Here is a 15,240-nt window from a genome sequence, read left to right as displayed (position 1 = left end):
CAAATGTGTCAAATGAATCGTTAAACAGAACTGTCAAGGATCCCCACCCTAGAGTGCTTTTTCCGCCCACCATGCATGAATACATGGATAGCATTATGCTCCTTCCTTAGTCTTCTTATTCAAAGATATAAGGCAATTTTAACAGTTGCTATGGAAAAAATAATATTGAATTTAGTTTTTTATTCGTCAGTTATTTTAATTATCTTTATGTTGTTTTTATATTTCTGTTTGTTTTCATAGTTTTGATCACAGAAAATATACGATATAAATAGACAAACAAAAAATAATGAGAGGTATAAAACAACAAAACAAAATAAGAAAGTTTAACAAGAAAATTTTATTTATCAAAACTTTCCTGTTTATTTTCTAGAAAATACGAAGATTATCCTTTCGTGGGCATTTTCAAAGCCAACACTCCCTGTTTGCTAGTAAGAGACCCTGAACTATCCCACAGGATCCTTGTTAAGGACTTCAAGTTCTTCCAGAATAATGAGATCCAGGTTAACAAAGAGGTCGATGTCCTTTTCGGACATAACCCTTTCGTTTTGCGCGGGAAAGAATGGAAGGACACCAGACAAATGCTGACACCTGGTTTGACAAGTGGCAGGGTAAGTAAAATGACACTTTGATCAAGACATTTTGTAATTATTGTTTGGATCTGAACCTCAGAAATATAGGTACTCTAATATATCTATCTTTTTGTGAGGTATAGTCAGTCCAACGACAAAATTCTTTGACAGTGATAGATCTGTCTGTCATTTTAATTTCAAAGTAGTTTATTTTATTTTACAAAGAAATAAGTTGGTGCTATTGAAACGCATAACAGAAAATTAATATATTTAAAATTTGAAGTAATTACTTCAAACTATTGTGAAAAGAAAACTGTATAAAACTGGAAAAATGTAAACGAGTTATTTTATTAAAAAAAAACCAGTATGTGTTAATACAAAACAAGCAAAGATGTATTTTAAACAAAATACCACATACCAAAGAAATGTAAAAAATTACTTTCAAGCTTAAGCAACTTCCTGCATTTATTATTACTTTTATCAATATAACTTATGTACACACAAATAAAGAAAATAAAATTGCAAAGGAATAAATAACACAACGTAAAAAAACAATAACACTTTCTGAATTTTATACCTTAAAAGTTGGTAATTAACTTTAATCTTAATTTTTTTAAACCAGTACCTTTCGACATTATCTCTCTGCAGTAGGTACTAAAATGTATTATTTACCTATCGTATGATGTTATTTTACAGATTCTCCAGTTTTTGGTACCTTATACGAGATGGTATACAAACTTTTTTGTGGCTAATACAACTCTCTGTCCATAGTCTCTGGCAAACTGTGTCTCTGGCGGTCTCTGGGCACCGAATATTAACAACTGTAATGGCCCGGGTCAACACTTAATTTTTCCTCGAGTTTTCCTCCACTAAATTTTAAAAAACACGAAACATACGTAATAACATAGCCCAAAATGCAAAATATTTATCATTTCTATTTGACATAATTTGACACAAAATTATAACCTATAATTTGGCAAGAGTTTGACAACTCTCAAAAATTTTAAGTCGAGTTCATACCAGAAGATTATTTTCTGTTATCTATGGTTCATACGCATCGGCGTCCGTTTGTCGTTCATCGTTCCGTCAAACCAATAATATTGAAATATGACCTGTCATTTTTGAAATAAACCAATAAAACTGGTTAAAAACAACAATAGACAACGCATGACGGATTTATATAATAAACCCATCTATAGTTAACTTAAAAAATATTAGAAACTTTTTTTAGTAAAAAAAATAGATTGGTATGGACGTCACCTGCCTTTTTTCTGTCATCGTCTGTCAAAATCTTACCTGAGAAAAAGAATAACAGAGTACTTATAACATTATTAGCGATTTTAGCATCATTATTTTATGTCAATATTCTATTTTTGTTATAAAGTTATTCTGATAAATCAATAATTTTCTTTTTCAGTTGAAACACATTTTTCCACTAATAAGTAACGTAGCCAAAAGATTCGTCGAATACATCGAAAACCACCCAACAGCTACCACAGATGGCATAGAAACCAGACTCCTAACCAAACGCTTTACTTTGGACAACGTTGCCAAAACCGCTTTTGGCATCGACGGCAAAGCCTTTGACAGTTATGACAAACTGTCAGATTTCATGGAGCTGGCAGACTCTTTTTTAACACCCGGATCATCCCACGCTATCATCCTGCAACTTGGGCAGGTGTTTCCATCGTTACTAAACATGTTTTCTATCAAGTAAGTATATTTTTTTATACAGGGTGTCTCTGAAATAAGTACTACCATATTTCGACAATTTATATATCGACCTTTTTTATAATCCTAAACAACAGACCCTAACCTAAACAACAGAAAAATGCCTCTATAAATATAATCTACTACCTATTTTGCCATATTATCATTATTATCAAGTAAAGAATTGGGAATTTCTCAGAAAAATAGAAAAAATACAAAATGTTCAACTATTTTACGCGAAAAAAATCTCATCGACATATTCATGCGATCGAAATAGGAATTACCTACTGCTCCGAAAAATATTTGAACTTATTTAAGACCTACCCTGTATAAAAATGAATACAATATATGTAATAATAAATAACTAGAAAACTTGTTGAAGTATCAAAGTTTATAAAGTTGAATTAAAAAAAAATAGAAATAATCTTAACGTTCTGAATATAACTAATTTCGAGGTAATTAATGTAATTATTTTGATTACTAATTATAGTCATGAATTCACGTTTTCTCAGAACGATTAATTTTATTTTAAATTACGGCAAACTACTTGGTTAGTGTTTATATTTTTGATTATAGTATGTATGTATATTGTAGCTTGTTATGTAAACATAATTGATGCTAAATTTATGCAAAAATCTATGTCGGGCATCTGTAGCTCCTACAGTAAAAAACTCGGGAATTTTGTTTTTAAGTGCAACCCTAAAGTACGTACAAGTATGTATTTCAGGAAAATATTTTAATTTTTATAGGTTGGCTAAAAAAAAGTGAGTGGATCGGGATAATTTTTTTTAAATAGAACGCCCTGTATAGTCTTGCATTTTTGACTTCCTTTCAGATCATTTTAATATTAAGATATGAAATATATTTCGATAGTTTCAGAGATATAAATAAATAATTAAAAAATATATTTTTTTCAGCCTTTCTTAAAAGAATTATTAAAAATACAAGAAAACTATCCTGTAATCAAAACTATATTAGGTATTTACTTTAGATGGTCTGTCATTACTTTGCTGTAAATATGGTAATCGTAAACCATACAGGTTGTTCAAAATGCTAAGTCAAACTTTCTAAAATATTAAATAATTTTTCTTCCTTTTTTTAAATGGAAGATCCTCTGAAGGATATCTGAAGCGATCTTAGGAAATTCTTCTCTAGAGAGTAAAATTGTGTGGGAACAATTTGTTGTATGAAAATTCCGTACTATCTGGTCTAGAAGAATGAAATCCTACAAAAAGTATTAGAAGAGGTTTTTGAAATTTATCAAACAAATGGGTAAAGTTAGTAAAAATTTATATAAAACTTGGTGACCTCTGGATTATACACATAAACATTGGCACAAAAGATCATTTAAAAGACATGAGTTAATTATTTGGATAAAGCGACTTTATGAAATTTATACCCTTAGAGAGTAGAATAGGGAATGAAAATTTGATGTAAGAAAATGCATTAATATGACATCTAAAAGTATAAATTTTATACAAGGGTTTATTTAGAAATATTTCGTTATATGAAATACGAAATAAGTATTTAGTATCTATATATAAGTATTTAGTAGCTCTAAAACTCTTAAAATCATAGTTTAAATAGTGTATTTGTTAGGCTCACTAGCTCTATCTATAAAGAGGTAAACAATAATTTAAATCAATGCGTGAACGATTCTAGGTGTAACGCGAACGTAGTCGCGGGAAAAAGCTACTTAGCTATTTTTTTTTTAAATAAATGGAGAATTAAACAATGAATATTTTTTGTATTTAGAGTATTTCAAAAATTTTAACGGTTTCGCAGATATTCGTGCTTTTATATTTCATTTGGCATTTTCCACTGTAAATTTTATGAAGCCACTCAATGATTTTTCTCGTATTTTACCGTTGACAGAGCCATATGAAATAATATTGCGTGTATCTATGAAACCCTTAAAAATTTTAAATACTTTAAATAAAAAAAATGTTAGTTTTTTAATTCTCCATCTAATTAAAGAATAATATACAGGGTGTCCCATTTAAAAAAGAAGAAAGAAAAATTATTTTATATTTAACAACCTATGTATGATTTAAGGTTACGATATTTATAGCAAAGTAAGGATAGACTATTTAGTGAAAATACCTAATATAGTTTTGATTTCGGGACAGTTCTTGCATTTGTAATAATTTTTTAAAGGAAGATTGACAAATATATATTTTCTATTTATTTATTAATATTAAAAGAAATCAAAAATGCAATAATATACAGGGTGTTCTGTTAAAAAAAAAAATTTAATTTTTCAAATTTGCCCTGTATTTCAGGAACTAAAAGGGCTGGGACAAATCTGCGTGTAGCATTTTTAGTTTCATAAAAAGTAGAACAATCCGGAGTTTAACCATAATTTTTTTATTGCAAATAACTAATCTTCATACAATTTTATGACACCCGTATTTTTTTGTTTTACTTCAATTTCATCCCATTTGTTAAAAAAATTAATCAACATTAAGAATTTCAAATTTACACTTTTGCAATCTATGACGTCACCTATCAAAAGTGTCACGGTTTGCCACCAGGTACAAAGGTAAATAAAACCCATTTTTCTAAATGTATTTTAAAGTAGATATAAAATTAATTGTAAAATAAAACTTAAGGAACTTACGATAAAATGATCTTCACAACAAAATCTCGTACTTTTACTGACATATTGTTGTCTTGCCGCTTCAAATCAGGCTCTTCGACGGCTTTTATCCAAAGGAACGGTTATAAAAACTTTTTCTGGAGAACTTTCAGAGTTATTTAGATAGCCCTTTACAAAACAAACTTTAACACCCTTCATTACAAAAATAATAAAGAGGGTATAATAAAACAAAATTGAAAACTCGAAGTATTTAACGCCAAACGTAAAATCCACAAAATACAAATCTAACCTCGAACCTTCGAACATCCGAATAACTTTGGTAGTGTTTAGTGCTTCGATAAAAATAGCAGTTACCTGTTAATTATAAAAATTTAAGTTTTAATTTCTAGTAGTAAAAATATAAAAAATATAAAAAGCAAATTTAATATTGGGGTGATAAAGAATAATCCCACATAAAAAGCGTATTTTTTAACGATCTTAATAAAAATAGAAAAATCTAACGTGATTTTAAAATATACAGGGTTGTTCACCACATACGACACGGAGTATTTTGTACCTAAACGATTATATTTTTACAAATTTTGGGTTCATTGAAAGACTATTAAAGGTACAATTTAAAAATACTTACAAGATACAGAGTGTCCCAAATAAGTAAAAAATATCAAAGTTGTATTTTTTTAAATGGATCACCCTGTATATTATTACATTTTAGTTTCTACGATTAAAATAAAGGTAAATTTGATTAAGGTTTATTACACTAAACCTTACTGTTTTTGAAATATTTTCAATTTTGTGAAATTGCAGTAAAATTTTAAGGCTTCATTTCTCCAAGGGTATCAAAGTTTTTAATACTAAATATTTACTGAAGTTTATTTATTGATCAGTTATTGTGTTGCAATAATAAAAATTATACTACCTTATACAGAGTGTCTAAACATTTGTTTTATATAATTTATAGCTTTAAACGCCAATAACTTGTTTAATTTAAATGGAACGCCCTGTATATTTTTTAGGAGAATCAGATGCACAATTTAATTGTCTATCAAATTGTATTACACCATTTTTACCTATCCTTCAAGTTTTCGTAGGAAATGCATTTTCTTATAATTTAGACCTCATTCATCAATATACCCATGGAATATTAACATTTTATTATTGACACCCATGGAATATTGACATTCTAGTAATATTATGGTTTTGCTAAAAACAATAATGTTGTATGCAAAAAAGAAAACTATTTAAATCTTTATAAAAAGGGTATACCATTAATAAATTTAACACCATTATTTCCGCCCATATACTAATTAATTACATACTTAATTGTATTCGTTAATAAATTATTCTAAATAAATGTGGATTTGAGTCAGAAATGAATATAATAATAAGTTATCAAAATTAAAGTCTCTGTTATTATAAATAAGCATTTATTAAAAAATGAAATGTCATTTTTAAGGTGTTTCTTTTTATCAGACTGTCTAATACCCATACAAAATTCAGTTTTTTAGTATTTGGAGCAATTATTATTAATCAACGCAAACAGTCAGTTAATGTAGTTTGAATACTGGAATCATATTAATTGGTCCCCTTTAACAAATATTTAAACATTTTTTTTTTATTTTTTAATAAAATAAACAAATTATATCGACAATTTTAGTATCTGTACTCTTTAAAAATTTGGTACATCTTTAAAAATAATCTAAAATGTCAATATTCCATGGGTATATTGATAAATAAGTTCTAAATTACAAGAAAATGCATTTTCTATGGAAACTTAAAGAGATAGGTAAAAAATGGTATAATATAATTTGATAGACAATTAAATTGTGCATCTGATTCTCGTAAAATATACAAGGTGTTCCGTTTAAATTAAACAAGTTATTGCCGTTTGAAGCTAATAATTATTTAAAATTAATTTTTAGGCACTCTGTATAAGGTAGTATTATTTTTATTATTGCAACAAAATAACTGATCAATAAATAAACTTCAGTAAATATTTAGTATTAAAAACTTTGATACCCTTGGAGAAATGAAGCCTTAAAATTTTTACTGCAATTTCACAACATTGAAAATATTTCAAAAACGGTAAGGTTTAAGTATAATAAACCTTAATCAAATTTACCTTTATTTTAATCGTAGAAACTAAAAATGTAATAATATACAGGGTGTTCCATTTAAAAAAATACAACTTTGATATTTTTTACTTATTTGGGACACTCTGTATCTTGTAAAATTATTTTTAAATTGTACCTCTAATAGTCCTTCATCGAACCCAAGACTTACAATTTGTAAAAATCTCATCGTTTAGCTACAATACTATGTGTCGTATGTGGTGAACAACCAGGTATAGTGTAAATACGGTAGCAGAGAACTATACACGCCATAATATTATTCTTCAGAGGCTCGCGCCCTCTGTCAACTATTCAGTCAAATGCTGATAGATGACGTCACAATTTTCTACGCGTCATTTCAAACCAGTGAAATTTATATTTGAATTTGATTTTATTATTTATTCCTTAATTGTAACTTCGTTTCATTTCTTTTTGTATTGAGGGAGTACTTTTAAATTACTTCAATTCAATTTTATATTAAAAAAACCGGATAATGTGAAAACCGCATCTTTGTAACCTGTAAAATGGGACACCCTGTACGATTAATCTTTATACTTGCAGAATTATAAGCCAGAACGTCGAAGACAAGACATAATAGCCATCATATCGGACGTCAAAAGTACCGTGAAACTCACAATGACGTCTACAAAGATTACCTTCAATTCCTGATAGACTTAGCCAAAGAGCACAAGTTTACTGATACGGATGTCACAGCTCACGCCAGTACATTCTTCCTGGACGGTACTTCACCTCCTCACTGATCCTCACTTTCAATCTGTTGTGCCTGGCCCAAAACCCGGAGTACCAGCAAAAATCAGGGAGGAAATTAAGGAAACCGAAGAGAAAAATAAGGGAGAAATTCCCTACGAGGCATTGCCGGAGATGGTGTGGCTTGACGCGTGTTTTTGTGGTAATTGTATGGTATTTTATGTTTAAATAGATTTATTATTTAGTTTAAAATATACCGGGTGGTCCGAACTGTATTCCGGAAACTTCGGCAGCGTATTCTGCAGATAAAAATAAGTAAAAAAGTTCGTATAAATGTATGTCCTAATATGAAATGTTTCATTTTTATTTCGAGTTTTTTTTTCAAATAATTTCTGAAGTAACGTCAATATTTGGATGAAAATTGGTGTCTGAGAGTTTTTTGACATGAGAAATTTGATTTTGATGACAATATGACTCCTACTAGTAGAGGGCGCCACCTACATATTTTTTAACTGGTTTGAAGAGTAATAACTTTTCGTCCGTACCTGTATAAAACTACTGACTAAAAAACTATACATTTACGACATTTTTTACGTATAAAAGGTCTCTTGAGAAAAATCGCTACGAGTAATGGTTCTTCAGATATTTGGAGTTGAAATTATCAATACCTGTCATCATTGACATAATTAAACATGTTGACCATGGTACAAAGAAAACAAGGTATGATCGATAGCGGCTCCAATTTCGTTAAGTTTGCGCATACCACCTGTGACGTCATAGGTCATTTTAGAATTTTTTAGAATTTAGAATGAGTGGGAGGGGGTTAATCACTGCGACCTTACAGATCCATTGTGTCCCCCTTTCTTGAGTCATAACTCATCATACAGTCCCAGGGCTTTGACAAAAGCCAGTATCTGGGACGGTTTTATAGAGGGTGGTTCTCCATCTCCAATATCAGTGGTACCAAAATTCATGGCACGAATGGTTGTCGTCTCGGCGCACTCAGTGATGAGGTGTACTGGTGTTTCCCCATCTTCGCCACAGAATCTGCATTCGCCGTTTCTTCTTAGTTTCAATCTACTGAGGTGTTCATTGAGGAGACAGTGTCCTGTTAAAAACCCCGTGACAATCCGAAGATTGTTCTTACTTAAACCCAGGAAGATCTGTGGTTTTTCTTGATCATAAGCCCTCAGAAACTTCTTCGAGTGTCTTAGACCGTTGCAAGATTTCCATTCCAGGTTGCGGATGGAATCTTCCAAGTTCTTGAGTTCCGCCTTGAGTTGGTTACCACTTGGAGTCATAGGTCATACAAAAAAAAAAAAAAAAAAAATTTATAGGTCATACAAAAAATATATCCATATTTGCCACTAATAAAAAAAGACCTAAAATAGGGAAGAATTAGGACATAACCCCAAAAGTTATGTTTTGACATCGAGCTTGACATTTGAAAAATTATTTTCATATTTTGACACAATCAAATTTCACAGATGACACAATCTGTTTGACAATTTGAAATTGGCGTGCAGAGCTTGCCGACCAATAGTGCCGTTTATCACCTGTGACATAGCGACCAACCTGCGCAATATCATACCTTGTATTCTTTGTATCATGCATGTTGAGTAAATAGTTTTAGACTCAAATCATAAATTTGAAATGTTTTTGTGCCAAAAGTTCATCAGAAACTGTTTTATCATCATTTCGTCGCCAGAAAAATTTATGAGTAATTAAAAAAAATCAAAATTTCCCGAATTTATTATTTCAGTCAAATAACTATCTACTCAACTTGTTTGTTTTTTGTTAATTTGTTTTTCGATATCTGTCAGATCTTGGGTTATTTGAGAAAATGTACAAAAGAAATACTTTTTTTCTGTTTTCGGCAATATTTAACAACGAATTTCTCTGGAACAAAAAGTGTAAATCTCAGAAACGAAACGGTTTTGTAAAGTGCATTTTCAGGACTACAACATATTACGAAATAAGCAAAAACAATTTTTCAATTATTATGTCTTGAGAACGGTTGTTCGTAGCGATTTTTACCAAGAGACATTTTTTACGTAAAAAGTCTGGGAAATATATACTTTTTCACTCACTACTTTTATGCAGGTACGGACAAAAAGTTATTACTCTTCAAAACAGTTAAAACACATGTGGGTGGCGCCCCCTACAAATGGCAGTCATATTGACATCAAAATCAAATTTCTCATGTCAAAAAACTCCCAGACATCAATTTTCATCCAAATATTGATGTGACTTCAGAAATTATTTAGAAAAAATCGAAATAAAAATGAAACTTCTACACCCTGTATCTCCGAAACTAAGCATTTTAGGACATACATTTATAGGAACTTTTTTACTTATTTTTATCTGCAGAATTTGCTGCCGAAGTTTCTGGAATACAGTTCGGATAACCCTGTATAAAATTAGAAGTTTTATAATAAACGAGGTAACAACAAAATTGTTATCACGCTGTGTTCACAATTGAATAATTTTCATTTCAATCCGTATATTGAGATAACCTGTAATAATACAAATAATATATTTTTTTAGAATCTTTCCGGAAATACCCTATGATAGAAATGCTGATGAAACTCTGCACTGAGCCTTACGAATACACCTGTGAAGATCCGGATTTGAAAAACATGACGATGAAGTTCAAAAAAGGAGACCATATCATAATACCTTACGGAATGTTGTGCCAGGATCCAAAGTACTTCAAGGATCCAGAAAAGTACTACCCAGAAAGAATGATGGAGAAGGATGGAGCACTGAATAAGTTGTTCTTTCCTTTTGGAAATGGGCCAAGAATTTGCATAGGTATATTCATCATCATCATCATCATTTTCAGCTTATTCATCCATTTCAAAGTGTGGTGTAGCCTCTCACATATATTTAGATACTCTCTTTGTAGTTGGGGCCATTGTCGTCTATTGTTGACTATGCGGGCATAAGTTATCCCTGATAACTTTCTAATATCATGGTCCCCTCTCAAGTTTGGTCTTCTTCCAGGTCTTTTAATTCCTCGTGGTTACCATGCTGAATTTTTTTTGTGGTCCTTCTGTTGTCCGTCCTTCTTGCCAGGTGTCCTGTCCATTGCCATTTGAGGGATTTGACTCTGTGGATGACATCTAATACCTGTGTCTTTTGTCGTATCCACTCTATTCTTTTAAGGTCTTCCTTGGTTTCCAGGATTCCCAGCATATTTTGTTACATAATTAAGATCTCTAATATACACACATGGCCAAAATTATTGCATATATCGTTTAAAAATATACGGAAAGGAATTTAAATAATCTTTTTTTACATAGCTTTGATAATCTATAATAAACATCTTATGTTAAAACCGATATGATCGTTCAGACCCAATATTATTACAAATTCTTGCACATTTCGATTTGTGGTCTCTTGAGTTTCAGTGGAAATTTGACCATTGGTTTGGGCTTAAAATTCCTAGAAATATTATTTCACAGTTTAATAGAGTCAGAACAGTAACACTGTCTCAACAGGGCTACCGGAAAGTTGCAATGGCTGAAATTGTAGGAGTTAACCAAAGCGATTTTTCGCGAATATTAAAAATATTCTGGGAGACAGGTAAAAAGAAAGTTACTACTGCTGTGCAAGACCGTCAAATATCCCTAATTGCAAGACGCAATCCCCTGCTCTCTAGTACTGCTATTAAAAATGAGTTAGCTCGCCTTGAAGGAGTAAATGTTTCAAGAAAGACCATAGCAAGAAGACTCCATAACAGAGGATTATATTTACGGAGGCCTCTACGTGTTCCGAAGCTTAATTTACAGCACAAAATTACGCGACTACAATGGGCTGAGGAGAATAGGCCTAGTGTCAGACTCGCGACGAACTTTGTTCTGGAGAGCATCTGGAAGACGAGCACGTTTGAATTATGGTATGGGCAGGTATAATGCATGGAGCTCGAACACCTCTTGTTTTTATTGATGGCACAATGACAAGTGCCTAATATATTAGAGACGTTTTAGAGCCTATTGTGCGTCCATTTCAATGGGCAGTGGGATGAATTTGTTTACATGGACGATAATGTTCCTCCCCTTCGCACTTTAGCGGTTTGCGAATTTTTTGAGGAAGAGGGTATAAGAAAACTGTGGTGGCCACCGATGTCTCCAGATATGAATGCGATCGAGCATGCTTAGGACATACTAAAACGCCATATTGCCAAAAGGAATGATCCTCCCCCGTACCTTAAATGAATTGGAAATTGCTGCGCGCGAAACATGGGAAGCCATTCCTCAACAACTTCTGGACAACTTAATTGAGGGCATGCTACGTCGTCTCACAGCTTGCATTGAGGCTCGAGGAGGCAATAGAGACTATTAGTTGTGAGAAATTGTTTTCAATATATTCTGTTTAAAATTAAATTTGTTTTTGTTGATTTTCACTCATTATGAAATAAAATTATAATAACAGCCTAGTTGCACTTAGATTTTTAATTTTATATTAGTCGTGTAGTAAGCCACTATGTCCAAAAATATTAAAAAAATCGTATTAGGTCCAAAATAAAATAAAAATATCGTTATATGCAATAATTTTGGCCATGTGTGTATTATTGCTTAGTATATAAAAATGTCATTAATATGAAAATTCCACACCTGTAATTTTTAACCAATCAAAACGTGTTTTTTTGATAAATCACCATGGGAACGGATATATTTTAGTGAAATTTTTTTCCTTGTGGGCACCCAACAGCGAATTATACTGGAAATTTTTTGACGTTAAAAATGACAGAATCTTTTTGAGAGTCTGGTTTTTATTTGTTTACATGTTAATTTTGATGCATTTTAATTACAAAGCTGAGATGAAAGTTTGTAAACCGCTTTCATACTCTTGACTTCGATATCCTAGTATTCGCGGGTGTCAACTGCTTAATTTCCTGGCGAATATTTTCTTCGCTTTCATGACCGAAGTGAAACATTTTTTTTAAGCCGTGCCGCTTGACAGCTTCAAAACTAAATTAGTTTTAGGTTTGGGATGGGTTTGGGTGTCACTTAGTTATCATAGTAACTAAATAATCAATTCGACCAAAAATCGAAAAATACATTTTAATTATTTGATTTTCAAACACAATTTGGTGTGGAATTTTCTTACCGAATACCAAACGAGGTCAAATTAAATCCGGACATTTTTTCTCGCTCATGAACATTTTTAGAAAATTATCCCTCGTCTTCGACTCGGGATAATTTTCAAAATATTCATAAGCTCGAAACAATTTCCGGAAATAATTTGACCTCTAGTGGTATTACTAGTGAATATTCTCTTATAGGTCAGAGACTTGGAATTCTGCAAATTAAACTTGGACTAGTTTATCTGATCAAAAACTTCGAGATAACAACCAGCCCGAAGTTGCAGCAGCCAATTTCATACTGTGCATTCAATTTTATGAACGAAGTCCAGGGAGGCGTTTGGCTGAAATACAAAAAAATCAAATAAGATATTCTTATTTTTTGTATTCTAATATTAAACGTGTAAGTTTTGTTGTATCTAATGTTGCTTATCTAATTTTTAATAAATATTTTTGTATTTTGACTGTTTTTCTTTTGCTATTGTTTTTAGAATTGTTGGCTTTGTTATTTTTTTTTAATATTTATTGATCGTTATCGTTATCAAGGTGCCCGGTGACGTAGAGCTACAGGCTCTCGTCTACCAATCTCAAGAGATTGGGTTGGTTGAGACTGATAGAGGGTTCGAATCCCACACCCGGCATTTCATCAGCCGACTATTTTTATTAAAATAAAAATAGTTTGGTTACCTAGGTCGACTCTGCATTAAATGGGTGGTGGGATGGGTGGGATTCACAATCCTCAGGTAAAAATAGGCGGTTGAAGCGTAGTACTAGCCACATTACCTTCCTTGTATACCGAACGGCTCTAGTATGGCAACCTTGGCTGTACCTTGCTACTCCCAAGGCGTTAAACGCTATATACGGGAGCTATTATTATTATATTGATCGTTATCAACTATGAACAAATCAAAATCCTAAAACTACTGAGCTTGTATACTACAGCAAAGCATTCACTCGTGATGGAGATTGTGCAAGTGTGAAGTTAGAAAGTATACGTGTTTTTAAAGTTCATATAATTTTATATACTTCTTGCAAATTTCAGTTGTGTCAGACTTTTATTAGGTTATATTTTTTTCACAAATTTTAGTATATACCGGGTGCGTCTCAAAAGTGGCTCACCCCAATAACTTTTTTATTTTTTCAAATAAAAAAACGAGATCGGGTATGTTAATATATGACATAAATTAGAATCGATTGACGTATTCAATTGTTTTTGGTCACTTCTTGTTTAACCGGAAATCACTACAACTTTTTGATTTTTAAATGGCACCCTCGGTATATTTTTGCTTTATTCGATAGAAAATGACACTGAATAGAATGACATATCATACGTCAACTTGCTTAAAAAATCGTATTTTAAATTTCAATCTATAGTGCCATGGCTGTGTTAAAATCGCTAATTTTTAATCCAGGAGCCTTGGAAAAATAGATTTGATCGTCTAATGTTTTTCGTGTCTTCTCCTGGACGGTTAAAAGGTGCCCAAATCGAATTTTTAATCATATCTCAATTTTAAAAGCATTTTTTTTAGGAATAATTTGGTACCATACATTTGGTATTTTGAGTTAAATTGTCATGATACAGACAGTAGAGTAAGAATGTCATTTTCTATCGAATAAAGTAAGAAAATACCCAAGGTGTCATTCAAAAATCAAAAGTTCTAGTCATTTCCGGAGAAACAGGAAGTCACCAAAAACAATTGAATACGTCAATCAATTCTAATTTATGTCATATAACTAACATACCAAATCTGGTCTTTTTATCTGAAAAAATAAAAAAGTTATAGGGGTGAGTCACTTTTGAGACCCACCCGGTATATATTTTCAAAAATTACAACACAATAATACCGTATGATCGAAAAAAAACGATGTCAGCGATGGCTATGAAACGAAGATCGCTGTCATTTTATATGTAAATTTATATGGGAAATGTCATTGATCGTCATTTTCCAGCCAACTAGACGCCGTTTTTTTATTTCGATACGGTATAATACAAGACTATACCGTGCTGGCAACTGTTACTTTTGGGTCGGCATTTACATCACAACTTTTTAACACATAACAGACCATAACTCAAGAACCACTTTAGATATTGAAACTTTTTTTATTTTTAAAATCGGATATTTTACAATATGTTTACATAAGGAAAATTCGATAAGGTTGTTTTTTCCATTCAAAAATTGTAAACAATCCATCCATTTACTTTTAGAGCATAGCAATTTTCGGCAATCGTGTAATTTTTTTATTGATAAAGATTTTCACATACTGTCTACAAAGAAAATACAGCAGAAATATTAACAAAGTTCTTGAAAAAACTACAATCTATTATTTCTAATAGATTTCGAGATATCGATTTTTGAATTCAGAGTTCTAATAGCGCGACCACTATCGAACACCCACTCAATTCCACTTATTTTTACCAAAAATGCAAGTGTTTCTAGCTTGCACTTAAAAAATTCA

General features: G+C 31.4%; 1 pseudogene; it reads left to right on the top strand.

The window, feature by feature from the left end:
- The first annotated feature begins 370 nt into the window (after window positions 1-370).
- LOC115885330 lies at window positions 371-13,247 on the top strand (annotated as a pseudogene).
- The last annotated feature ends 1,993 nt before the right edge of the window (window positions 13,248-15,240 follow it).

The sequence above is a fragment of the Sitophilus oryzae genome, unplaced genomic scaffold (genome assembly GCF_002938485.1).
Source record: "Sitophilus oryzae breed Bouriz unplaced genomic scaffold, Soryzae_2.0 scaffold_381_pilon_pilon, whole genome shotgun sequence".
NCBI classification, from domain to species: Eukaryota; Metazoa; Arthropoda; class Insecta; order Coleoptera; family Curculionidae; genus Sitophilus; species Sitophilus oryzae.
The sequence above is the reverse complement of the archived record's forward strand: the minus strand, read 5'-3'. Positions and strand labels throughout refer to the sequence as shown.